Genomic DNA, 26,699 nt, shown 5'->3' on the forward strand with positions numbered 1-26,699 from the left:
ATTTCCTGTGAGTTTGATTCATTTTTGTCAGAGCCTCAAGTTCTAACAAAGGCAGCCAGGGGCTCCTAATTCTTGCAGAGTAGTGTAACAGACAACGCCCTGGTAATAAATCCCTGAAAGAGAGCTTTGTTCCCACTACTGTGGTGAGCAAGCCACTCCTTAAAAGGCCAGTGCAAGGTTCCTTACTGTAGGTACCAACAACAGTGCAGCTTGTTTCTTTGTCAGATATTTGTAGAGCTCACTGACAGGTGTTGGTGATATAAAACAGATTGCGAGAAGTATAAATCGCACACATTTATAGATTCTTCTTTGCCTGTGCGTTGATCTCAGTGGAGTCAAAATTACTAAAATTGATTTGCTGAATTTTTCTCTACCTGCTGCTAATTGTAATCAGCGACCGTAGAGTCAGAGTAAGAGTCATACAGCACAGAAACAGGCTCTGCGGTCCAAATAATGCACGCCGACCATCTTTCCAAACTAAACTAGTCCCACCTGCCTGTGTTTGACCTAAATCCTTCCAAACCTTTCCTGTTCATGAATTTATCCAAATGTTTTTTAAACATTGTAACTGCACCACTTTTCCTGGCAGTTCATTTCACACACAAATCACTCTGTGTAAAACAGTTGCCCCTCAGGTCCTTTTTAAATCTTTCTCCTCTCACCTTAAAAATATGCCCTCGACTTGTGAACTCTCCTATCTTAGGGAAAAGAGCTTTGTCATTCACCTTATCCAATGCCCCTCATGATTTTATAAACCTCAAAAAGTCACTTCCTACGCTCCAGTGTAAAATGTTCCAGGTTTTCCAATCGATTTTTACATCTCAAACCTTCCATATCCGACAACATCCTGGTAAATCTTTTAGAGTCATAGAGATGTACAGCATGGAAACAGACCCTTCGGTCCAACCCGTCCATGCTGACCAGATATCCCAACCCAATCTAGTCCCACCTGCCAGACCCGGCCCATATCCCTCTAAACCCTTCCTATTCATGTGCCTATTCAGATGCCTTTTAAATGTTGCAATTGTACCAGCCTCCACCACTTCCTCTGGTAGCTCATTCCATACACGTACCACACTCTGTGTGAAAAAGGTTGCTTCTTAGGTCTCTTTTATATCTTTCCCCTCTCACCCTCAATCTATGCCCTCTAGTTCTGAACCCTCTCCAGTTTGATGATACAATTCCTATAATAGGACAACCAGAATTGGACACAGTATTCCAAAAGAGGTCTCACCAATGTCCTGTAAAACCTCAACGTGACGCCCCAAACTCTGTCCTCAAAGTCTGAGCAATGAAGGCAAGCTTCCAATTCTCTGATAACAACTGATATAGGTATAACATCTTAAATGTAGTCAAGCACCAACCCTACTTCAGAGAATCAAAAGAAAATGAACACTGATGACATGAAACATTAGGAGAGAGACCTGGCCAAAGATATATAGGTGTTTAAGAAGCATCTTAAAGAAATAAAAGACTTAGAGACTCTGTGGGAAGGCTTTCGAGTGATTAGGGCATAGGCAGCTGAAGGCACGGCTACGAATGGTGACAATATTAAAAATAGAGCATTAGCCTTACTTTTAAGTGAGTTATTTTCAGGTACAAAGTTAAAAATCACACAACACCAGGTTATAGGCCAACAAGTTTAATTGGAAGCACTTGCTTTCGGAGCGTCGTTCCTTCATCAGGTGATAGTGGAGGGCACAATTCTAAGGCACAGAATTTATAGCAAAAATTTACAGTGTGATGTAACTGAAATTATACATTGAAAACTACCTTGATTGTCTGTTGAGTCTTTCATCTATTTGAATACCATGATAGTTTCACTTCTTTCATGTAAATCACAAAACCTTTTTTTTAAAAGTTGCATTCTCAGGTTAGCTGTAACAATGGGTGTTAGCTAGACAATATGTTGAAGGTGTTAGCCCCCTGTGTTCTCTGTCTATGCCGTGATGTTTAGATTGATTCTAATCTAAAAAGTGAGAAAACAGAGTTTTACATGAATTCATGAAGTTTTTGAGCTCAGAGTTTTACATGAATTCATGCAGTCTTTGAGCAAAGTACAATGCAACTCTGCAAGTACCTCACAAAATATATGTGTGCATGTGGGTCTTTGTCTGTGTGTGCGTGTCTGGGGTAGGGGATTGTGAGTGCCTGTGAGAGAGAGTGTATATGTGTGTGCATGAGTGTAGAGTGGTCTAAGTTTCTGAGAGGATGCTTGTGTGGGAGTGTGTGTGTCTGTAAGGGTGTGTGTGAGTGTCTGTATGTGTGTCTGTGTATATGTGTGTTTGTGTGTGTGTGTGTGTGTGTGTGTGAGAGAGAGAGAGAGAGAGAGAGTGTATGTGTAGGAGTGTGTGTGTGTGTGTATAGTGCAATGGTGATCACCTGTAGTGTGACATGATTCCAAGGTCCCGGTTGAGGCCCTCCCTATGCGTATTGAACTTAATATCAGCCTCTGCTCGGCCACTTTTCGCGGCTGCCTGTCCTGAAGTCCGTCTTGGAGAATGGTCACCTGAAGGTCTGAGGTCGAATGTCCTGGACCGCTGAAGTGTTCTCCGACTCCTGTCTGTTGATTGTTGTGCGGTGCCCATTCATCCGTTGTCGTAGCCTTTGATCGGTTTCCCCAGTGTACCATGCCACAGGGTATCCTTGCCTGCAACGTATAAGATAGGTGACGTTGTCTGAGTCACATGAGTACTTGCCAAGTATAAGGTGGGAGGTGTCCCCACATGTAATGGTGGTATCTGTGTCCACACTCTGATACGTCATGACAGGGTTGTATGGAGTTGTCCTGAGAGCCGGGCAGTTTGCTATGAACAATGATTTGTTTGAGGTTTGGCGGTTGTTTAAAGGCAAGCAGTGGAGGTGTGGGGAAGGTCTTGGCGAGGTGCTCATCCTCATTGATAATGTGTTGCAGGTCATGAAGAATCATCTTGAGTGTCTCTGCACAGGTTTGAGGTTGCACAAAGCATCGATATCTATCTGACACTTCTCATTCGCTTGATGCTCTCCTTCTGCAATCATCATTCTAACCATCACAAGCTCTTTATCACATTTAAGGTGATAATTCATGATGCCAACCTGTTGTATGTTGTATTTTCCCGAAACAATGGCTGACATCATTCTAGCAGCCAGCTTTATCAAATTGTTTTGCTTTATCTTAGCTAAAACTTTGGTGTGTGAAATGATTCAACTGCCTGCAATTAGATCATGCTGTCCCCACACTGGACATACTTCCTTTTATTTTTGCCTTTTCTTACCACAGCAGCAGGAAGTGGAAAATTTGCAGCCATTTTGACTCACGGTAGTTAAAATTTGCATTGTTTTTACTTTTTCCTTGTTTCTTGATACAGGTAGTTCTTCTATAATGTAATGGTTGCATTCTTGAGCAACCCTGTGTTATAGAGAAATCACATTTTAGAAACAGCGCTTAAAGTGTTGGCACTGTAATCACGTTACAGCCAACACAAGTTTTAAAAGTTTGTGCTTAGAAACAGTATCCCCAATTCATCAATCGCGTTATAGCGAATTCACATTGACAAAATGCCTGTTATAATAGAATGACCTGTACATTTAATGGCTGCCCACATGTTGCTCACAAATGCATGTACAGCAGAGGTAGAGGTCATAATCAACTAGCAGACAGTAAGGACTGCAGATGCTGGAGATCAGAATTGAAGATTGTGGTGCTGGAAAAGCACAGCAGGTCAGGCAGCATTCGAGGAGCAGGAGAGTCAATATTTCAAGCATAATCTCTTCATGAGGAATGTGGGGGAGGCTGAAGGGGGCTGAGAGATAAATGGGAGGGGCGTGGGGCTGGGGGTGAGGTATCTAGGAAGGTGATCAGTCTTCAGGGCAGTGGAGACAACCTGGGAGGTGCAGTGAGAGAAAGAATGATTGAGGGAGGAGGAGAACATTTTCAAGGTGTACAAAGTTAGAAATCACACAGCACCAGGTTATAGTCCAACAGGTTTATTTGGAAGCACTAGCTTCTGATGAGGGATCTCAGTCATTCTCTCTCTCACCCCAGTCCAACACCAGCATCTTCACAAATCATTCTTCAAGATGAGCATCCTTGAAAAAGGCTTTGCAGTAAGGTTATAATCAACTAGGAGCAAGTGAGGATGCTGGAAATCAGAATCAAAAAATGTGGTGCTGGAAAAACACAGCAGGTCATGCAGTATCTGAGGAGCAGGAGAGTCGAGGCATGATTACAACAAGCCAACCAGTACATTAATTACATTTCTTCAAACACATCCCCTTTCCCTTCCCACCAGTCCCCTCCACATCCTCCCCTTGCCTGCCAGTGAGTAGGACTGTATTAATCATCTGGAGATACACTCCTGAATTGAAATTGTATGAAGCTGAAATGTTGCTAAAGGACATGGGGTGGGTTTGCAATCCCAAACAATTCCAAAGTCCATCTTATGCCTGAGCAGGGATCTTTACCTTTCTTTGTGTTATTTGTTTAAATAATTCAAAGGGTGCTACATGAAGGATACTGCACAAAAGCAATAGTGACATATGAATAAAGGATTGGCTAACTGACAGGAAATGGGGTCGGAACCAAAGGGTCATTTCCAGGTTGGCAAACTGTAACAAGTGCCGTGTAATAGGGGCCAGTGCTGGACCTCAACCTATATCAAAGATCTCTCTAGAAAGACCAACTATATTGGAACCGAATTTGCTGATAACATGAAAATGGAGGCAGGGGTCGGGTGTGGAGGGAAAAGCAAGTTGTTAGAAAGACACAAAGTGATGCAGATATATTAAGTAAGTGTGCAAACATTTGGCAGATGGAGTCTAATGTGGGAAAATATGAGATCCACTTTGATAGGAAGGACAGAACACTGGATTTTATTTAAATGGAGAGAGTCTGCAGAGTGCTGTGGTACAGAGGGGTCTTGGTATCCTTGTATTTGACTCACAAAGTATCAGCGTGCAGGTACAGAAGGCAAACTATATGTAGACCTTTATTGTAAACAGGATGGAATATCGAGGTAACCAAGTCTTACTACAACGGTTAAGGACTTTGGTGATACCACACTTCTAGTTTTTGCTTTAAAACCGAATTTAAGCATACAGATAACCTCAAAGTCATGAAGCAAAGCTTTTTTTTATTCCACTGGCATTAGATCCTTACGAATATGAAATGAAGTTAAGGTTCAAATAGGGAAACAGTATTCACATGGAATTAAGTCTATGGTTCTCATCAGTTTGAGGAAATCCTTTGTCTCTCCCTTTTTCCATTCTGAAAAAGTCACCCTTTCCTCCAGACAGCACCAACCTGACTGCTCTAGGTCCTTGCTTGATGCCCTCCCTCACTACTGCTACCTGCTGGAGGCCCTATTACATATTTCCATGCTTGAAACTTGCCATATCCTGGCAACCACACATAGCACACAGTGACCATTTAGTAAGCAGTTGTGTGATCAGGTTCATTTGTGCCATTATGGCTACACTGTTCATGTCCACATTCTCTTACTGAATTACCAATCTTGGCAAATGGTAATGATTGGGGTGATATCCAGCATTTGCTGGAGAGGACCATCCTAGCCTCTGATTTGTGCTGGCACTTTCCATACAATACAGCTCTGTGGCAGATCACACACATCAGGGTATAGGTCGGGTCACAGTTTCTCACAGTTTGGATTTTGGCAGTGATATCACATTGTTGTCCACTGTGGTGATCTTCCGGTTGGTACTGGTCAGTTGGACCTATATCTTGGCTTAGAGTTAGGTTTTCTTTTTGCAATGTCTTTTTTCAGTCCTTGTCTTCATCCAGTCTCAGTAGCGTCTGGTTTTCTTGCAGAGTTTTTGAGGCCTGTGAGACCAACTACCCTCTATCAGTTCTGTGACAAACTGCTATTTAAAACCAATCCAAACCTGTTGCTGGTTCAACCTCAAGATGCTTGGAGCCAACTTGTCTTACAGAAGTTTCCAGCTTCTTAATAAAAACATGTTCTTATGTAATCAGCAAGTGACGACACTATTGCACTTTTCCTGTGAGTTATAATAAAAAACAACTGCTTAATTTACTGCAAGAAAACAGTCCAAACTTTTGTCTAAAAACTGGAAGAACTACAGGGGATGCTGTAAATCAGAGACAAAAACAGAAGTTGCTGGAAAAGTTCAGTAGGTCTGGCAGCATCTGTGAAGGGAAATCAGAGTTGATGTTTTGGGTCTGGTGATCCTTCCTCAAACTTCTGTTTTCTTATCTAAAACATGTATAGTCCTTACAGTCTGTCAGGAGTTCTATGATCAGCAACACTTGTAGATTCAAGTGTCCCTGTTGCTTCAAGCAAATCACTGGGAAGTCCAACATGGAATACCAAAGCAGCTCTGAATGCAGAATATCTTGAGCAGGAAGGCATTCAAATATGTAAATCAGAACACCATCAGGAATACATCATTCAAGAGGGGGAGTTATTTCGTAATTATCTGTTTTGTGAGTAGTGGGAAACATATTGTGCAGGTTAAAGTTCAGGCCTTTGGTCACAGAATGGACTGTGTGAACTTGGTGAAAACATCTTTGAGTATGAGAATGGTTCAAGACTGTTACTACTGGAGTTGAGGACCATGAAATCCATTGCAAGGAACTTTAGTGGCCTCTTGGTGACTGAGGATCCCATGATGGAATGCAATCACTTCCCAGCTTGGTCAAAGTGCACCTCTCACAATTTGAACAGCTGTCCCAGGTCAGAATACTGCTGTTTGGTCAGGGCAGTGGTCTTTTTCATCACTTGGTGCCCTGCTTGATCATCAGCTGCTAGCAAAACTTGACTCTTGAAGCTGTCAGGAAATATGAATTACTTCACTTCTTTCTCCTTATTATGAACCGGCTGGGAGAGGACTCCATCCATCTCCCAGATCCTCTTCAAGCACCTCAACAGTTTTCATAGAACATAGAACAGTACAGCACAGAGCAGGCCCTTCAGCCCACGATGTTGTGCCGACCATTCATTCTTATTTTCATTCTTATTTGGACTGCCTGATCAGCTGTTGCTGGCTTGGTAGGTGTTGGGCCTTACTGGAGCTGTCTGAGGGCCCTATTTTTTGATAGATGGCAAAGGTGAAACCATACTGGACTCTACCAGTCTGGACCTGGTATGGACCTCAGTCAAGTGCATTGGGAATTCTGCTGAATCTTAGTCTGAAAGTCATACACAATTGAAGTGGAAATACTGCCTTTGACTGTGCATAGGTATGATGTCACCCAAAGCCCCCTGTATTCATAGAGGGGCAGGTTCCCTTCTGTGGTCAGTTTTCTGACTAAGGGTATTAGCATTTATGTTCTTTTTGTTTAACCTGTACAGAATCTGGGATTGAAACTGAGTGAATTCAGCAGTCTGTTGGGTTTCTGTTGCTCTCAATTTTGCGGACATTTGAAAGTTGCTGAATGGATTGTTGTTGGCTTTAAACTCTGCACCAATCAGAGTATCTCTGAACTCTGAGCAATAGCCGCGTCAAAGCGAACACTTTGAGTTTCAATCTGGAATAATTCTCTATATTTCTATTGTACAGCTTGACCATTCTTTGCCCTTAAACCTGTGACAGCACTGGTTAGGGTCTCTGTGCCTGGTGGTGGTGTTGGCCATGCTTGTTGAGGGCAGATTTGTTTGAATTGCCCAGCCTAGTCTCTACTCCAACAGGTCTTTAGAGCACCCCTTGGGTAGGACCTGCCATGAGACCTCCTGTGGAGATAGGCTAGTTGTGGTCACAATCTATTCCACCAGCCTGAGGCCTACATTCCTGCCCATGCTGATGGTCACCTCCCTGATTGTAGCCTCTTTCCTGGTCTTAGGAGTCCAACCTTTCCCCGTGACCAGACGATCTCCTGCTTCTAAAGGAGGACAATTGAAATTTGTTGCTATTAAGTGTCCCCAACTCCATTTGGACATTCCCATTCCTCACCACTTCATCTAGGAGCCCTGTTAATTTGGAGGAGGGATCCAGGAGGACAATGCAATCGAACAACTTCACCACCAGCTTCAGGACTACAGCAACTAGATCCTTGCCTTTGGTTTTGTTATACTCATAAAACCTTTGCTGTAGCTGTGAGAGGCTGCTGCCGTCCCCCTGTACTGCTGTCAGTACCTCAAAGAACTATTATAGAGCCATTGAGTCATAGAGATGTACAGCATGGAAACAGACCCTTCAGTCCAACTTGTCCATGCCGACCAGATATCTCAACCCAATCTAGTCCCACCTCCCAGCACCCGGCCCATATCCCTCCAAACCCTTCCTATTCATATGCCCATCCAGGTGCCTTTTAAATGTTGCAATTGTACCAGCCTCCACCATCTCCTCAGGCAGCTCATTCCATACACGTGCCACCCTCTGTGTGAAAAGGTTGTCCCTTAGGTGTCTTTTATATCTTTCCCCACTCACCCTAAACCTACGGCCTCTAGTTCTGGACTCCCCGATCCCAGGGAAAAGACTTTGCCTATTTACCCTATCCATGCCCCTCATAATTTTGTAAACCTCTATTAGGTCACCCCTCAGCTTCTGATGCTCCAGGGAAAACAGCCCCAGCCTGTTCAGCCTCTCCCTGTAGCTCAAATCCTCCAACCCTGGCAACATCCTTTAAATCTTTTCTGAACCCTTTCAAGTTTCACAACATCTTTCCGATAGGAAGGAGATCAGAATTGCATGCAATATTTCAACAGTGGCCTAATCAATGTCCTGTACAGCTGCAACATGACCTCCCAACTCCTGTAATCAATACCCTGACTGTTGCAGACTTTGAACATCTTCCCTGTATTTCCCAATAGGCTTCCCTCCCCACCAATCATGAAAACTGCCTCCTCACTTTGATTGAGTTCTCTGAGTGTCATAACCAGCTATGTGTCCTCAATCTAGTCTTTGCTGGATCATTCTGGTCTTCTCCTGAATTCCGGTTTCCTACTCATCAGCAAATAAAGTCTCTGACTAGGTGAACTGTTTCCTCCCTCCATAGTATCAAGGAAATGTACATAGGAAGCATCTGCCTGGGTTTGGTCTAAAGGTCCAACTTCCTCTGTCAATGTCTGAGCCCCAAACATCCATGAGCAGCTTCAGCTTCCCTCGCAGACATTCTCAGTTTCAACTCCTCTACCGTTTGCTCCATCTCAGTCTGGTCCCTTTCAGTCTCAGTTGCCATGGCATTCTGCTGGTGCTGTGGAATCCTGCCGACTGCACCGGAAATGTATTGGAAAATTGTTCCACCTCACTGGGTTGCATGCTGGAAATCAAGCCCCACTGTTCCCAAAAGTTAAAGATCTTAAAATGTATGCAGAATTCAATTTACCTCTCTTTTAGACCCAGGTTGACAAAAATACAAACCAGATTTCTATACTTAGCAAAACATTACTATTTATTACAAGTACATAGTCTCTAGCTACAGGTAAATAATTATGAATTCTCAGCGCATAATTCTTCTAGTTAAAGCAATAACCCTGTTGTAAGTGCCCCCTTACACATACACACACATAAAATGTGGGTGGTTTGCATGCAGAGAAAGCCTGGGAAAATAGTTCAGTGATCCCCATTTGTAGTGTTTGCTGAGCTAATTCTTATGTTGATCAAAACTTCCTTCTGCTTATGTTTCCACTTTGACGTCGGAGGCACAGGGTGACAGAGTCTGAACCACAAGGTCAATTCAGCGACTTTCTCAAAGTTGTTTTTTTAATTTTTCACAATTATAACACTTAACGTCAGAGGTCCTCAATTTAACATCTAGTCAGTTGGACTTAGGTCTTGGCTTGAATTCCATACCGTAGGGAACCTAATCTAATCTAGAAGTTTATTTTCTTTTTTCATAGACTTTTTGTGTTGGTTTTCTTGTTAAGTAAAGGAAATGTGGATTTGTGGTTACAATCAGAGCAGCCATGATCTTATTGAATGGCAGAGCAGGCTTGATGGGCCAAAGGGCCTACTCTTGCTCCTTATCCATATGTTCACACGCCAACCAGAGCAAAGCCCTCATATTACTGCAGTTGAGGTCTCCACGAGGCACCAGATATAAAACACTCAATGTGTAAAATACTAATAAGAGATTTAAGTAACTTACATCAAAATGTTTTCTTGAACTTTTATTGATGGGCCAGTCCAGGACCTTTGCTCTGTATCTAACCCCATGCTGTCCTGGGAATGTTTGATGTGGATAATGTCAAGGGAACTTTATTCTGTATCTAACCCTATTCTGTACTCGTCCTGGGAGTGTTTGATAGGGACAGTGTCAAGGGAACTTTACTCTGTATCTAACCAGATGTTGTACTTGTCTTGGGAGTGCTTGATAGGGACAGTGTAGAGGGAGTTTACTCTGCATCTAACCCAATTTCAGAATCAAGCCTTTGCCTGTGGTTAAAACAGCTTGTCCAGACAATTGCTTTAATCAGAGCAACGCAATATTCATGATCACAAGATCTATCCCACCCTGTAATGTGGGAAGTATCGGAGAGGCCGGAAAGAGATATTCCATGATTGACAGATGATGTAGCAAGGACAAGATCTTATTAATAAGAATGTGATATTTGGGTGTGTTCTAGGTGGGGATGGGATGTGAGTGTGTTGATTGGAATGTTTTGCTCATTCTTACTGAGTGTTTACCTGGTGCTGACGAAGCTAGAATGGGAGTTGCACTCAGCGTGTTAATGGCTGTTGTGTTGAGTTGAGCTGGGCAGGAGAGGACCTGACTTTAGCTCTTTCCTGACCGGAACCTTTTCTTTTCCTGAGTGAAATACAAAATCTCACTTATTACAAGGCGCAAGAGTCTGACACACTACATGCGTAATGGAATGGAACTCTTTGCCATGACCAGACAAGCAATGGAGAGATTATTAAGGTTGACAATGGTTAGCTAAGAGATTAACTGACCCAGAAACATTCCTCCCCAAAGTTTGATTAGATTAGATTCCCTACAGCATGGAAACAGGCCCTTCGGCCCAACCAGTCTACACCGACCCTCTGAAGAGTAACCCATCCAGACCAATTTCCTCTGACTAATACACCCAGCACTATGGGCAATTTAGCATGGCCAATTCACCTGATCTACACATCTTTGGACTGTGGGAGGAAACTGGAGCACCCGGAGGAAACCCACGCAGACACAGGGAGAACATACAAACTCCACACAGACAGTCGCCTGAGGCTGGAATTGAACCTGGGAACCTGGCACTGTGAGGCAGCAGTGCCGCCCCTAATCCTTGGCTCTTCTTATCATGAGCCTAAACTCTTTGGATGTCAACAAATAACAACTATTGATTTGACAAGATATTGTCTCCATATCAGGAACTCAGCACATTCTTTATCAATGTTCATGCTCCATAAATCTTACTTCAAGTCGCTATCAGCCAATCATATCCTTTGCTTTTTCTTGTTTATCTAGTTGTTTTGTTGACCCTAGCAATTAAAACCAAATTGCAGGTTTAAATCTATAGATAATGGTCTTTATGCATTGCAGAGCATTGGGTTTTGAACTGATTTATGTGAGACAGTCCCTGTGCCCTATATGGAGATCTGTGCTAGGTAAAAAACCACTACACTGGGAGGGATACAGACAATTGTGGTCCTGAGGGAAAGTCAGATGTATCATTAACAAATTTCGGCATAAACCTCCAGTTAATTGCTCCCAATTCAAACCTCCTATGTTATTATACACATTGTGCAAGTTTAACATGAGTCTATCCACCAATGCATTAAAGATATTCAAGGACTCTGCTACTATCACCTTTTCAGGAAGAGAGTTCCAAATACTCATAGAGAAAAATTTCATCTCACCTCTGTTTTAAATGGTGACCCTGATTTTTAAATAGTGACCCCTAATTCTAGATTCTCCCACTAGACAAAATCCTCTCCACATCTAATACCCGTCAAGATCCTTTAGGATCTTATATGTTTCAATCAAGTTGCCTCTTAGTCTTCTAAACTCCAGCTGAACATACCCCTGCCCCTTCGCACATAAGATAACCTACCCATTCCAGAGATTAGTCTGGTATACTTCCTCTAGACTCCTTTTAATGCATTTACGTCCCTCTTTAAATAAGGTGACCAATACAGTAAACAGTACTCCAGAGGCAGTCCCACAAGTGCCCTGCACAACTGAAGCAGAACCTCCTTATTTTTGTATTCAATTTCCCTCGTGATAAGCAATAGCATTCTATTAGCTTTCCTAATTACTAGACAAACCTGCATCTTGACCTTTTGCAATATATGCACAGGACACCCAGATCCTTCTGAATCACAGAGCTCTACAATGTCTCACTATTTAGATAATGTGCCTTTTTAATTTTTCCCGTCAAATTTGATAGCTTCATATTCTCCCATAATATACCCTGTTTGGCTGATCTTTGCCCACACATGGGGAGGGGATAGTGTTGTGATAATGTTATAGGGCTAGTAGCCTAGAGCCCCAGGTTGTTACTCAAGGACAATGGGTTCAAATCCCCCCACAGCAGCTGGTGAAATTTAAATACATTAATAAAGGTGTATTGTAGATTTCCATACCAAGAACATTGTTTTTTCTTAGTGTTTATGAATGACTCAGGTTTGAGGGTACAGAAGATTATTTCAAAATCTGCAATTGATATTAAAATCGGAAATATTGGAAAATGTGAAGATAGGAATAGGGTTTGAAAGGACACAGACAGCTTGGTGCAATGGGCAAGCACACGATAGGAGAACGAGGGAAGGCAATATTAAATAAAATGTACAATCCTAAAGGGGTGCAGGTGCAGGAACACAATGCCCTAGGGCTGTATGTGTATGTACCATTGAAGGTAGCAGGGTAGGTTGAGAAAGTGATTAAAAAGGCATGTGACATTCTGGGCTTTATTGATAGGGGTGCAGAATACAAAGAACAAAGACAACTTTTGCAAAACCTTGGTCTAGCCTCACTATTGCTAACTTTTGGGCACCACACTTTAGGAAGGACATGAAGACAGTACAGAGGCTGCAGAAGAGATTAAGGTTTCATGGAATGCTAGTTAGATGAATTGGGTTGTTCTCCTTATGGTATGATCTCTACTGATGCTATCACTGGACAAATCAAACCCAGACATAGAGCTGGCTTGGTGGATCATGATTTGGATTTAGCAGACAATTCTGCAGATTTTACTTTATGATAAAACAGAAGTTTATGACAAAATAAATTAAGATAAAATAGAATAAACCAAGCAATCGACTTATACCATAAATTCAAAGCTTTTAAGCACGCTGTAAAAATATGATCCCATTAATCCAAAGCCCCCCTTTATAAATTGAAAGGAAAAGCAATAGTTTCTGTACAGTATTCAAAACACACTCTTGTGCAGTACCTAAAAACACTACTTGTATAGTGCCTGCATTCAAGGATCTGCCTCTAACAACTTGATAGATTTAAGTCACTTGTGACTTTAACTTCTTGACTCAAACTGCTAATAGCTTCTTCCTAGAGCTATTATAAACCTGAGGTTAAATGTACTCAACTTCAAGTAACCTCTTCAGAGTTTTATCCCAACACTTCTTATTTGGCACCAACTCTTTGCCCTAAAATAATCTAATTTCATTATATTCCTCCCTTATCAGGAATACTGACAAATATAAGCATCATAATTGAAGGACTTCAGAGTACTGCTCAAACCTCAAAGTAAAACTAAAAGAAATAGACTGGATAATCTGGAATTTTTTTTCACTGGAGTGTAGGAGGTTCAGGGGTGACCCATATAGAGATTTATAAATAATGAGGGACATAGGTAGCAAAGGTATTTTCTTAAGGTGGGGGGAGTTCAAAACTAGGGAGCATCTTTTTAATATGAGAGGAGAAAGATGTAAAAAGGACATGAGGGGCAATGTTTTTACACAGAGAGTGGTTCATGTGTGGAATGAACTGTCAGAGGAGGTGCAGTTACAACATTCAAAAGACATTTGGATAAGTTCATGAATAGGAAAGATGTGGAGGGATATGGGCCAAGCACAGTCAAGTGGAACTAGTTTAGTTTGGGAAATGGTTGCCGTGGATTAGTTACACTGAAGGATCTGTTTCCATTCCGAATGATTCTATGACTCTCTCTTTTAGCTCTGGGTGTATTAAACTCAAAACAAAAATTGTCCTGAATTTCAAAATGAACTTCTTTGTTTGTAAAGCCTTTTACAAAAATCCATTAATTCCAAAGCTTGGCCTTATAAACTGTTTTAAAGTAACTTACAATATCTACAGGAATGCTTACAGATTAATCATTAACTTCAAACACAAGCCAACTAAAAAAAAACCAAACTTATAATAAGTGATTTAAAAATATGGATATCATACAGTCTATATCACACTTAGGTGAAAAGAAAAGTTGAGAGGAGATTTGATTGAGGTGTTCAAAATGATGTAGAGTAGATTGGAAGAAAATTCTCCCATTGGTGAAAGGATTGAGAACCAAAGGACACCAATTTAAAGTGATTGGCAGAAGATCAAAAGGCATATAAGGGAAAATCTCTCAATACAGCAAATGATCAGGATTAGTAGTCCACTGCCTGAAAGTATGGCGGGAACAGATTTAGTTGTGATTTTCAAATGAGAATTTGGCAAGCAGCTGGAGAGAAACATTTGCAGGATGAGCGATGTATAACTCTTGGAATGAGTTTGTGTGAGCTTAATGGTCTCCTGCTCTATAACCATTCCATAATTCTGTTGTGTCAGCTGTGGCTTAATTGGTAAAATTGTTACCTCAGAGTCACAGAGTACCTGGTACAAGACTTGTTCCAGGTATTCAGCACAAAATCATAAAATGACAATATCATATTGAGGGAGGGCTGTACTGTTGGAGGGATAGTCTTTTGGGTGAGATTTAGAAACTGGCTTGTGAGATAGTTAATGCATTGATACCAATTTTCCAAAATTCCCTTGATTTGGAGACAGTCCTGATAGGGTTAGAAAAGAAGTGAATATAGCTCCTATATGCAAAAAGGGAGTGAGACAGTAAACAGAAAGATACAGGCCAGACGGCGTAACCTCATTTTAAAAATCATTCATGGTATTTGGGCATCGCTGGCTGGGCCAGCATTTATTGCCCATCCCTCGTTACTTTTGAGAAGGTGAGTGGCTTGGAGAGGAACTTGCAGATGGTAGTTTTCTTAATTATCTGCTGCCCTTATCTGTTGTAATGAATATACTTGAAGCTATTATTAAAATTAGAGCAGGGCACTTAGAATAAAATTAAGGTAATCAGGTGGAATCAACATTGTTTTCTTGCTCTTAATTCATACAATTTAATGTTAAAATGAGCCCCCATCTCCCTGCTCTCACAGCAATTGATGAAGGAGCCTTCTTACAGTGTCCTAACTGAGGTTATCCCTCATAAATACACAGATGAATGATTATCTGGTCAGTATCATAATGTTGTTTATGGGAAATTGTTGTGGGAATATTAGTTGCCATGTTTCCTACTTTGTAATAGCAACTTCTTTTCAAAAGTGGTTCATTGGCTTTAAAACGCTTTAGGATGTCTGATGATTGTGAAAGGTGCTACATAAATGCAAGTCTAATCTTGAATGGCAGCAGTGGCCACATGGCATCCTCCTGTTCAAATTGCCTATTTCTCATGAATTCAAAATCTCAAAGGCCTTTAAAAAAGGAAAGAGGAAGAATTGTTTTCACCAGCAAGAAAGTGAGTAACCTGAAATTGCAAATTTAAGTCACAGCCAAAAGAACCAGAGGGAAGTCATTCTTTTCTGCAGCAAGTTGTTACCTGTAGCGCACAGCCTGAAAGGGCAACAGAAGCATTGTTCCTTTACAAAAGGAACTGGATAAATACTTAAAAAGGAAACCTGTGCAATGCTATGGGGAAGGAAAGTGGCACCAATTCGAAAGAACCAACACAGGAATAATAAGTTACATTGGCTCTATTAATATATTATTTAGAACATAGAACATAGAACAAAAATCAATACAGCACAGAACAGGCCCTTCGGCCCACGATGTTGTGCCGAACTTCTAACCTAGATTAAGCACCCATCCATGTACCTATCCAAATGCCGCTTAAAGGTCGCCAATGATTCTGACTCTACCACTCCCACGGGCAGCGCATTCCATGCCCCCACCACTCTCTGGGTAAAGAACCCACCCCTGACATCTCCCCTATACCTTCCACCCTTCACCTTAAATTTATGTCCCCTTGTAACACTCCGTTGTACCCGGGGAAAAAGTTTCTGACTGTCTACTCTATCTATTCCTCTGATTATCTTATAAACCTCTATCAAGTCACCCCTCATCCTTCGCCGTTCCAACGAGAAAAGGCCAAGAACTCTCAACCTATCCTCGTACGACCTACTCTCCATTCCAGGCAACATCCTGGTAAATCTTCTCAGCACCCTCTCCAAAGCTTCCACATCTTTCCTAAAGTGAGGCGACCAGAACTGCACACAGTACTCCAACTGTGGCCTAACTAAGGTCCTGTACAGCTGCAACATCACTTCACGACTCTTGAATTCAATCCCTCAGCTAACGAACGATAATACTCCATAGGCCATCTTACAAACTCTATCCACCTGAGTGGCAACCTTCAAAGATCTATGTACATAGACCCCAAGATCCCTCTGTTCCTCCACCTGACTAAGAACCCTACCATTAACCCTGTATTCCGCATTCTTATTTGTTCTTCCAAAATTTATTGAAGAAAGTAATAAAACCTCTGGCTGAATCTCATCATACTTTGGCCAAGTGTCAATTTTGTTGGGTTTCTCTCTGCTAGACTCAATGAGTTTTCTTGTTGTGCCTAACCAAACTCGTTTCATTAACTATCCAACTGGACTCTATGGTGATGCTCTACTGTGACACTAGACCAAATTCATGTCTCACTGAAACCTGAAGAATACCCCATTGCTAGGATATGATGGTATGGATCATCGCCTTGGCACCAGTGCCATCTTCAAAAGGCTGTTGTGCAGCCAACAAGCAATGTCAGTCGAAGCTGCCCTACATGGTTCTCAACTGTTGCCCTGGACATGGCAGAGAAGGGGAGACGGGATGCCTTGCTTTGTGACCAGGGACCTGGAGGTCCTGCTGGGAGGAGTGATGCTGAGCTGGGCTGTCCTCACTCCCCAGCAGTGGGGACCATAACATCAATCCCTGCCACTCAGGTCAGCACACACTCAGCAGTCTGGAGGAACGCTCAGTAATGTAGAAAGAAAGTTAATGACCTCTCCCTTCCACCAGGTTAAGTGCCACCATCTTCTCTCTGCTACTGTACCCCACCTCCCACAAACCTCATCTCTGCCATTCTTGCTATTGCCTACAAGGTCTTCCCTCACTCAATCTCACCAAAACCATTAACTCTACATGCCCTCTCCACTGCCCTGTCACTCACTTGTGACAGTTCAACATATTTACCCCAGCTGCAGCAGCGCTAACAGCTCTGTCAAATACTTTCATCTTCCTTAGAGCCTCCCATCTTCTTATTCCAGTAGGAAACAGGACACACTGCTTCAGTGCAGAAAGGGTCAAGATGGAGGTGAGCTCCCTGACTGTCAGCTCCATAAAGACAGATCCTCGCCTGACAGCCCCAAGCGGCAGACTGACTGTGTCATCAGAGCTGAAAAATGTGCTGCTGGAAAAGTGCAGCAGGTCAGGCAGCATCCAAGGAGCAGGAGAAGCCCTTCTTCAGGAATTGGGCTTATGCCCGAAACGTCGATTCTCCTGTTCCTTGGATGCTGCCTGACCTGCTGCACTTTTCCAGCAACACATTTTTCAGCTCTGATCTCCAGCATCTGCAGTCCTCACTTTCTCCTGACTGTGTCATCAGGGCTGTTCTTCTCTTACTGTGCAAGTCCCCCTGACTGACAGTTATCTCTCTTTGGTCTGCATGGAACTTAATAGTCTTCCTGAACAAGGAGTTGATTCCATCTGAATGTTGCAGATTCCAAGGTCCAGAACTAGGTGCTGAGGGTACGCACCGAAGCTTGGGGCAACAGCTGCCAAGGCACAGTGGGAAAAGAGCACCGCCTGAAGTCTTCCTGCTGAAGTTAAATGGGGGTTCATTCAGCTATCAGACCATCCCAAAGCCTCAAATATTTGTAAATATTAGTGTGGTATGTGTAAGAGAGGTCTTTGGTGTTTTGGATAGAGACCATGTCCAATGAATTGTTTATTTCTAATGTGCAACTGCGCTGAAGTGTTTTTGTGACAATGTAAATATATAAAGACATATTTTATGAATAAAGTATATTTTTGAAATAAAACGAAAAGAATGTTATTTCGCTTTACTTGACTGATCAGTATTGACAAACATGGCAAACATTCTGGCTTTGTGCCTGCATTAACTGGCAAGGCAAGGCAGCAGTAACATGAGGCTAGTGTCTCTGGCTCTGAGGGGGAGGACCTGCTAAAGGGAAAGTTGAGGCAGGGATTCTGTGAGCATTCAGGTTTGCTCCAGGTGAGCGGTGCTGAGCAGCATTCCTATGTTAGTGTGAACTGAAGTGCAGCTTGTAAATGCAACAATGTCCTGTGAGTGTGTTGGTGAGGGGCTAGGAGGTGTCAAGTGCTGGTGGGTTGAGTGTGGCTGGTGTCCTGCCATGAGACACTGTTACTGGGTCTCCTAGATGGCGGTCCAGAGGAGCAAGCAGTGAGCTGGAGTCAGCAGGTACTGTCTCTGACTTTTATTTCGGGAACTGTCGACATCTCATTTCCGAGGCAGGTGCTGGGATTAGAAGCTACATAATACTGAAGTGAGAGTCACCATATCCCCCTTAATAGGTATCATACCCCTGCCTGGAGAGAATCTCATCTCAAGGTCCGGAGCTCTGTTTAAAAATGTAACAAGTTGCTCCTGACATCGAGAAATGTTGACCGGCCATCTCATATGATGCTCCCAAAGTTCTTGCTATTGCCCTTGTCATTCAGGTCCCTATAGGATTTTTCCCTTAATATTAACGTTCCTCAGTATGCAAAGTACTAAAATCTGTATTAACATTACTCAGTGAACAAAGTACTAACATTTTGCATCAATATCTTGCCAAGTGATACTTCATTCTGCAGTTGAGCCCTCTCCCCTCTTACACAATATTTGGGTGGTTTGTTGTAACTCACATTACCTGCAGTTACACTCTCCAATAGACTGAATTATTACATAATGTTAGTTCTGGACACTCCAGTCTTTATTCAAAAAAGACTATGTTCCAATCATCAGCAGAGACATTGGCAATCACATGGACTGCTACTGCTTTGATGATGGAGTTATTTTGCAAACGCTAATCTGAGAATCACACACATTCTCCAGATGGGTAGAAGTAGAAAGTTGTGAAGCTGAAAAATATCATTCAACCCATCTATTCAGATCCTTCCATCACTTGTGTAACCTCTCCTTGTACTCTCCCCACTCATTCAAATTCCACTCATATCCCTGTATCTACAGCGAATAGTTCACGCTGACTGTAGTCAATGGGTCAGTCTGGGTCTGTGGGTCACTCCGGAGTTAGTGGGTCTGTCTGTCTGAAGGCACATTAGTCTGTTAGTTTGTTGTCACTCAGTTATCTACCTGGGGTCATTGCGTCTGTCTGAAGTCACAAGGTCAAGCTGACTGGGATAAATGGGTCAGTGTGGGATAAATGAGTCAGACTGTCTGGCTTCATTAGGTCAGTGTCAGTCTGTAGCCAGTGCCTTTTAATTCACACACAAGTTGTGGGCATGTTGTGTCAGCCTGATTCCTGATGAAAGGCTCCTGCCCGAAATGTCGATTTTCCTGCTCCTTGGATGCTGCCTGACCTGCTGTGCTTTTCCAGCACCACTCTAATCCCGGCATGTTGTGTCAGCCAACATTTATTACCCTCCCCATCCCTAGCTGACCTTGAGAAGGTGTTTGCGAGCTTCCTTTGTGGGCTGCCATACCCTTAGACTGTAGGGAAACCCAAAACACTAAGGATGCTGTTCAGGGTTTTAACCCAGCAACTCTGAGGGGATTCAAGTTATTTCCAAGTGTCATGGAGGAGAATTTCCAGGTGGTGTTATTTCCATGTATCTGCTGCATGTCCTTCCCATTGGTGGAGGTCATGGGTTTCAGAAGGAGCTGTCGAAGAAGGCTTGACGATTTGCTACAATGCATCTTATGGACAATCACACTGATGTGTCCCTGTGTGGCATTGAAAAATGGAGTCAGTGTTGAAGCTATTAACAAATGATTTTTCTTCAATAGTGTCAAGCTTCTTGAGTGTTGCTGGAGCTGTACTCATCCAGATGGGAGTATTCCACCACGCTCCTGACTTATGCATTGTACATGGTGGACAAGCATTTGAGATCAGGAGATGAGTTGCTTGCTGCAGAATTCCCAGCCTCTGATTTGCTCTCCTAGTCACAGTATTTATATGGCTAGCTCAGTTCTGTTTCTGGTCAATGGTAACCCCCAGGATGTTGATAGTGGGGATTCAGCAAAGATTATGCCATTGAACATCAAAGGGAAATAGTTAGATTTTCTCTTATTTGAGATGGTCATTGCCTGGCACTGGTGACATTAAAACATTACTTGTTGTTTATCATCTGAAAAATGAATGTTTTCCAGGTTTTGCTGCATTTAGACATGGACTGTTTCAGTATCTGAGTTGTGAATGGGAGGTGCTGAACATTGTGCAATCACCAGCAAACATCCCCACTTCTGACATTATGTTGGAGGGAAGGTCATTGATAAAGAAGCTGAAGATGATTTGCCTAGGACACTGCCCTGAGGAACTCCTGCAGAGATGTCCTGGAGCTCAGGTGACTGACCTCCAGAAACCTCCTTTTTGCCAGGTTTGACTTCAGCCCAATGAGAATTTTCCCCTGATTTCCATTGAGTCCAGTTTTGCTCGGGCTACTTGATGTCATTACATCAGTCTGCAGTCTCTGGGTCAGTCTGGGTTTAACAGATCAGTGTGTCTGAAGTCAATAGGTCAAACTGTCCGAAGTAAGTGGGTCAGCCTTTCTGGTGTTACAGTATTAGTCTGTCTGGGGCCACTGTATTAGTCTGTCTGGGGTCACTAGGTCAAGTGTGTCTGGGGCCACTGTTTAGTCTGTCTGAGGTCACTGAGTCAGTCTGTCTAGTGTTACTATATTAGTTTGTCTGGGGGTCACTGGTTCAGATTGTCTGGGGTCACTGGGTCAGACTGGTGTTACTGTATTAGTCTGTCTAGGGTAATTGGATTAGATTGTCTGGGGTCACTGGGTCAGACTGGTGTTACTGTATTAGCCTGTCTAGGGTCATTGCATTAGATTGTCTGGGGTCACTGGGTCAGTCTGTCTGGGATCACTGGGTCAGACTATCTGAGGTCAGTTGGTCTGACTGTTTGGGATCACTGTGTCAGTTGGCTGTGGTCAATGGATCATTCTGTCTGTGGTTACTGGGTAAGACTGGGATCAGTAGTCAGTTTATCTTTGGTCACTGGATCAGTCTGGCTGTAATTGGTTGGTCAGTCTGTCTGGGGCCATTGGATCAATCTCGGGCCTGGGTCAGTGGATTGAGGTCTGAGAAATTAGTGAACCTTGGCCTCCCACGGTCTCACAGATCATTAATTAAATATAGTCCAGAGAAGATCACAAGGGGTCTCCATTTGGGTAGTTAGTTTGTGGGGACCACACAGAAAACATGGGACAAGGCGAGAAGGTTGGTGTCATCAACTATTCCACTCCCATTGTCTCTGCACTCACTTCCTGTGCTGCTATGTGAGATGCCTCCACCACACCTCCGTCCATAAACTGTCTCAAAGTCACAACGTTTCCTTCCACCCTAATGTTTCCTGTTTTTCAGCATTTTAAAAAATTCACTTGTGGGATGCGAGCATCCCTGGCTGGGCCAGCATTTATTGCCTGTCCCTAGTTGCCCTTGAGAAGGCAGTGGTGAGATGCCTTCTTGAACCACTGTGGTCTAACATTCTGTAGGTTTACCCACAATGCCATTAGAGAGGGAAATACAGGATTTTGACCCAGCGACAGTGAAGGAACGGCAGTATACTTCCAAGTCAGGATGGTGAGTGGCTTGAAGGGGAACATGCCAGTGGTAGTGTTGCCATGTATCTGCTGGCCTTGCCCTCTTCTTCACCCTGGTGTGAGCTTTGCTGCTGGGTGTGAGGTATTTGATATATTTTGTTCAATGTGCAAATGCTGATTCCTCAAGGCCAGAAATACAAGTGAGTCTCAGGCTTAATCTCACTCAATCTGTTCTGCAGAACAGAAGTTATGTGGCTCACTCTAAAGTAGTTAAACAGCAAGAGAAGGATCAAGAGGATCTGCTGAGACTCCCAGGGATAATACGATTGGATCCGCTACAGGCACAAGGTGATCAAGCTGCAGAGAGGCAGAGAGAGTAAGTTATCTTGTGCAATTTGGTCAGAGTTGAGTGTGTTTGCTGTCTCAGGTAGAACACCACCCCCAACCCAGGAGGGGATGGGGGATGGGTGGGGGGAGGGGAGGGGAGTTTTTCTTTATTCGTTCATGAAATATGAGTGTTACTGGCGAAGTCAATATTTACTCTCTATCCCTCTTTATCCTTGGAATTTGTAGGAATTTAAAGGTAGCAGCACCACAGAGAGAAATTGTTTTGCTTATATAGAGATACAGAAGGGGTTCAGAAAGAATAGAAAAGAAAGGAAAGGAAAAGATGTTCTAGTTAAGGAGAGCATTGATGTGCTGGAGAGAAAGGTTGATTCAGGCTTCAAGCACATAATTAATTTGGCTAAAGTTAAGGAACAAAAAAAGGTGCAATTATGTTGCTTGGTGTAGTCTAGAAATCAACAATTAGCAGGAAGGATGTACAGAAATTATAGAGAGATGCCAACATTACAGAGTAGTTATAATGGAGGACTTTAATTATCCAAATATAGGCTGCTGTACTGATGGTTTAAGGGTCAGCAAGGACCAAGTGTTCCTACAGGACTTGCAGAAAAGCTTCCTAAAGTACCAAATGTCCAGTGCAAACAAGAGGATGCAATTGAGTAGAGAGTAGAGCTGCTTTTATTTGTCATTTCTACCATATACAACGGATACAGTAAAAATTAGACAATGTTCCTGCAGGACTGAGGGTGCTACATGGACAGCACAAACTACACACTCGTACACGGCATAAAGTGCATAAGAAATGCAAACACGCAAGTTACAGTGTAACAGAAGAATGATAAATAATAGACATTTTCCAGCAGAATCCAAACTTGTGCATTTGGACCTGCTTCTTGGAAATGAGGTTGGCCTAGTGGCTCAAGTGTCAATGGAAGCACATTGAGGAGACAGTGATCATTGTATCGTAAGGTTCATGATGATGATGATGATGGAGAATGACATTAATCAATCCAGAATAAATACAAAATCAGCAAGTGCTGAAGAAACTCAACAGATCTGTCAGCAGAAACTCAGTCCATGTTTTGCATCCAGCATGACATGACTTCAGTAGTGAAATTAAGGAACAAAGTTATTGCTTTAACCAAACATAAACTATTTTTAATACAGGAAAAAAGGAAGGTATGATAAAGATCACAAAGGTCATGAATCCCCCCGCCCCCTCCTTCATTGATATGGTATCTGGTACAATGTGTACCCTATTACCAAAGCAGTGTTCAGGTAAACTTTGTTCCCAAAAGGTCATAAAAACACTGGATTGAGTGGAGGTGACAAAATCTAGATGAGGTTTAGGGTGGAGTTAAACTGAGGCATCTTGGAACCAGACAATGTTACAGAGGATTAATTAGATGGCTTTTGTGTTGTGGCTGGGATACAGTCTGCACTAAGCTGTGCTCACTATAAAATATTCAGGCCATTAAACATATGGTTCAAACTGACTCTGTGGCTGGGAATGGAAGCAGGTACAGGACATCACATCACTTTTCCCAAGGCTTAACTGGAGTTAATTAGCTCTCATCCAAGACTGAGGAGATAAGCAATGTGAGAAAAGAGAGATGGCAGAGCTGTGGAGAGAGGGGTGGTGATGTGGTAGAATAGAATATTACCAACGAATGTGTGGACTCTGCTCTGACGCCATGTGGAGAGAGTGGAGGATTGTTCTCCTTAGAGAAGAGAGGTTGAGGAGAGACATATTAGAAGATGTTCAAAATCACAAACAGTTTGAATATAGTCAATAAGGAGACAAAGTCAGTAACCAAAGGGCGAAAGGCAATTTCTTTTAAGCAGTAAGCTCAGATTTAGGCTGTGCCACCTGAAGGTGTCATGAGAATGGGATCATTTATGACAATTGTAGTGAAAAATGGACTATTAATAAATTTATCAACTTTCATCATCTGACTTTAATACCTGAGTCTTGGTTTTCGAAAGGATACTACTGACCCAAACTGGCTGCTATGGTCACCCCACAAACCTGACAAGCTGTGTGCTAAAAATGATAAATATTTGTTGCAACCAACTGAGAGGGGATTTAAAGGAGAGGAGCCAATCGCCTTCCCCACTGGATTGTAATAACTTTCAAAAGGAATGGACAACTATTTGAAAAGGAAACGTGCACACATGTTACAGGTATAGAATAGGACTAACTGGATATTATTTCAAACTGGCATGATGGACCAAACGTTCTTCCTCTACACTGGTTACATTTGGATAAGAGTGGAATAAAACAAGGGTGTTCCCATTGAGCTGGGCACAGTGTAATCTTGGGGAAAATGGAGCTAAATGCATACAATTCAAGGAATCAAAAGGATTCAGAGGATGTAGTGAGCTTGGGATGGCACTGGTAAAAGGGTAGGAGAAGTCACAAAGTGAGAGACACAGGAAAAGAGAAAGACAGAGCAAGTGAGAGAGAGAGAGAGAGACGGAGGGGGGATAGAGAGAGAGAGGGAGAGAGGGAGAGAAACAAGGAGAAAATAAGGAAGAGAGGCAGGGAGAGAGTCAGAAATTCATGGGGAGAGAAAGACACACCAAGAGTGAGTGTGTGTGTGAGAGAGAGAGAGAGACCAATCTATGTTGTGTAATGGTGTGAGTATTGAAACAGTTAAAATCTGATCCAGAAGGAGAGTAATAGAGCTAGAAAGAAAAAAAAAGTACTGACCCCTATAACAGTCAGGTTTGACCTCCCATTTTGATCTCTGTGTGTGTGTGGTTTTTGGGAAATGCACTTGAATCTAGGAACTTAGAGAATTACCTGCTGCCTACCTCACCCACCACCATAACCCTCAGAATATACAATCTGTTGGTGCCAGATGCGTCAGCAGAAATGAGAGGGACTGTTGTGTGATGGACCCAGAGTTAGAGGGGAGACTGTGTTTACCTCTGAGCTGGATTCCCTTGTGAAGGTAAAATTAGAATTGGGGCAATTATGGTGACCTTGTTGAATAGGGATAAGGTGACAACTAAGAGACACACGGAGTTGGAAATCAGACAGGTGAGGCTGTTTGTAAAATTACAGCTTCAGGGCAAGGTTTGTTCATCTGGGCGAGACTTTTAGTCATTGTGGACCTGCCCAGACTTCACCTCTATGAAAGCAACAATCAAACACAAATCAGATTCGAGCTATTAAATTAAAGAAGAGGGAGAGAGAGAAAGGCATTCCAATCAAATCAGTCAGTGCTCACACCTTCACATACACACACGATAAGTGCAGTGTAAAAGAGAGAAAGCAGCACAATCAGCAGCTCCCACAGACCTACAACCCGGCACGGAGCAACAGGTAGGAACTATTTAATTAAGCAATTAGAAAAACTTCATAGCCATTGTAAACTAAAGGTAAAGTGTGGAATGCAGAGAGTGAACTCCACCCATACAACTCGGAACCTCGTAAACAGTCCGATCAGACATTTCTCTGCAGTTTATGTTAATTCTTCTGTGTTTATTTATGAATTATCAACAACTCAGATTTAGTGCATTTAATTTCATCTCTTGGCTAAAAGTTTACTTTATCTCAACATAACTATGAAAAATGTTTAGTTCTTGATGTGGTCTAATGGGACACGATTGGTGGAGGATCTGTGACTCGGGGGGAGGGGGGGACAGGAGATTGTTATTGTGGTCTGGAATGCATTATAAAAAGATGATAAAAACAAAATTTTCAAAATACAATATTTGAAATGGAAACATTCTCAGAGATCTGGGAAAAGTGGGGCTTATTATATTAATTAGATGGATCTTTAAAGAACTGGCACAGGTAGAATGGGGCAAGTGGCCTCCTTTTGTGCTGTTCCATTCTGCAATTCCTCTTTACGGAACTGGCTCAACACAGATTAGGGATAGGACGTAAGACATTCCGGTCTGAGTGTCTCAGACTCACTGGTCGATGTACTGAGGAAACCAACCACGGCTATCCCTTCAAATTTCACACTTTCTCAATCTTCATTCCCTTTGAAAGACCGATGGAGAGCAAACCTGGTGACCTCGCACGTACGCTCTCCCTCTCTCTCTGTCTCTCCACTTTGTTGCAAAGTGTTATTTTAAACTTTTTGCTCCACTTCATCTTGCATTCTGACTGGATTGATAGCCTCATTTTGAGCTGGGAAATGTCGCTGTCTAATCTCAGAAAAGAGTTGGATCCCTTGTGCAAAGTGGGAATGCTGGATGTATGTATGAGAAATGAATCTGGTGGAACAATCATGAGACTTGAGTATTCTGGTTAATCTCCCACATTCGCAGAATATGGATTAACAATAGTCCAGTAACACAACCGCTGTGCTCAGAGCATGACCCAGGGAGCAGTGCAGTGGAGGAATGCTGAGTGGGGTTTCAGTACAGACAATGACAAAACGTAATATTTTAGCTAAAATTATGGAGACATACATTCTGAATTGTGTGAACCAGCTAGGAAAGG

At 42.6% G+C, this 26,699-nt stretch overlaps 1 protein-coding gene across 5 annotated transcripts in view; it reads left to right on the forward strand.

Moving 5' to 3' along the window:
* The first annotated feature begins 22,153 nt into the window (after positions 1–22,153).
* LOC140463395 (uncharacterized) overlaps positions 22,154–26,699 on the forward strand; it is an 83,515-nt gene continuing 78,969 nt past the window's right edge. Inside the window, exon 1 of one of the 5 annotated variants that reach the window (XM_072557279.1) lies at positions 22,154–22,268. The gene's annotated coding sequence lies outside the window, so the exon portion shown is untranslated. Of the gene's footprint in view, positions 22,269–25,096; positions 25,195–25,295; positions 25,569–26,699 lie in introns of those variants that run through there. The other 4 variants (XM_072557280.1, XM_072557282.1, XM_072557281.1 and 1 more) reach the window with 4 other exon arrangements.

The sequence above is a fragment of the Chiloscyllium punctatum genome, chromosome 38, assembly GCF_047496795.1.
Source record: "Chiloscyllium punctatum isolate Juve2018m chromosome 38, sChiPun1.3, whole genome shotgun sequence".
Taxonomy (NCBI): domain Eukaryota; kingdom Metazoa; phylum Chordata; class Chondrichthyes; order Orectolobiformes; family Hemiscylliidae; genus Chiloscyllium; species Chiloscyllium punctatum.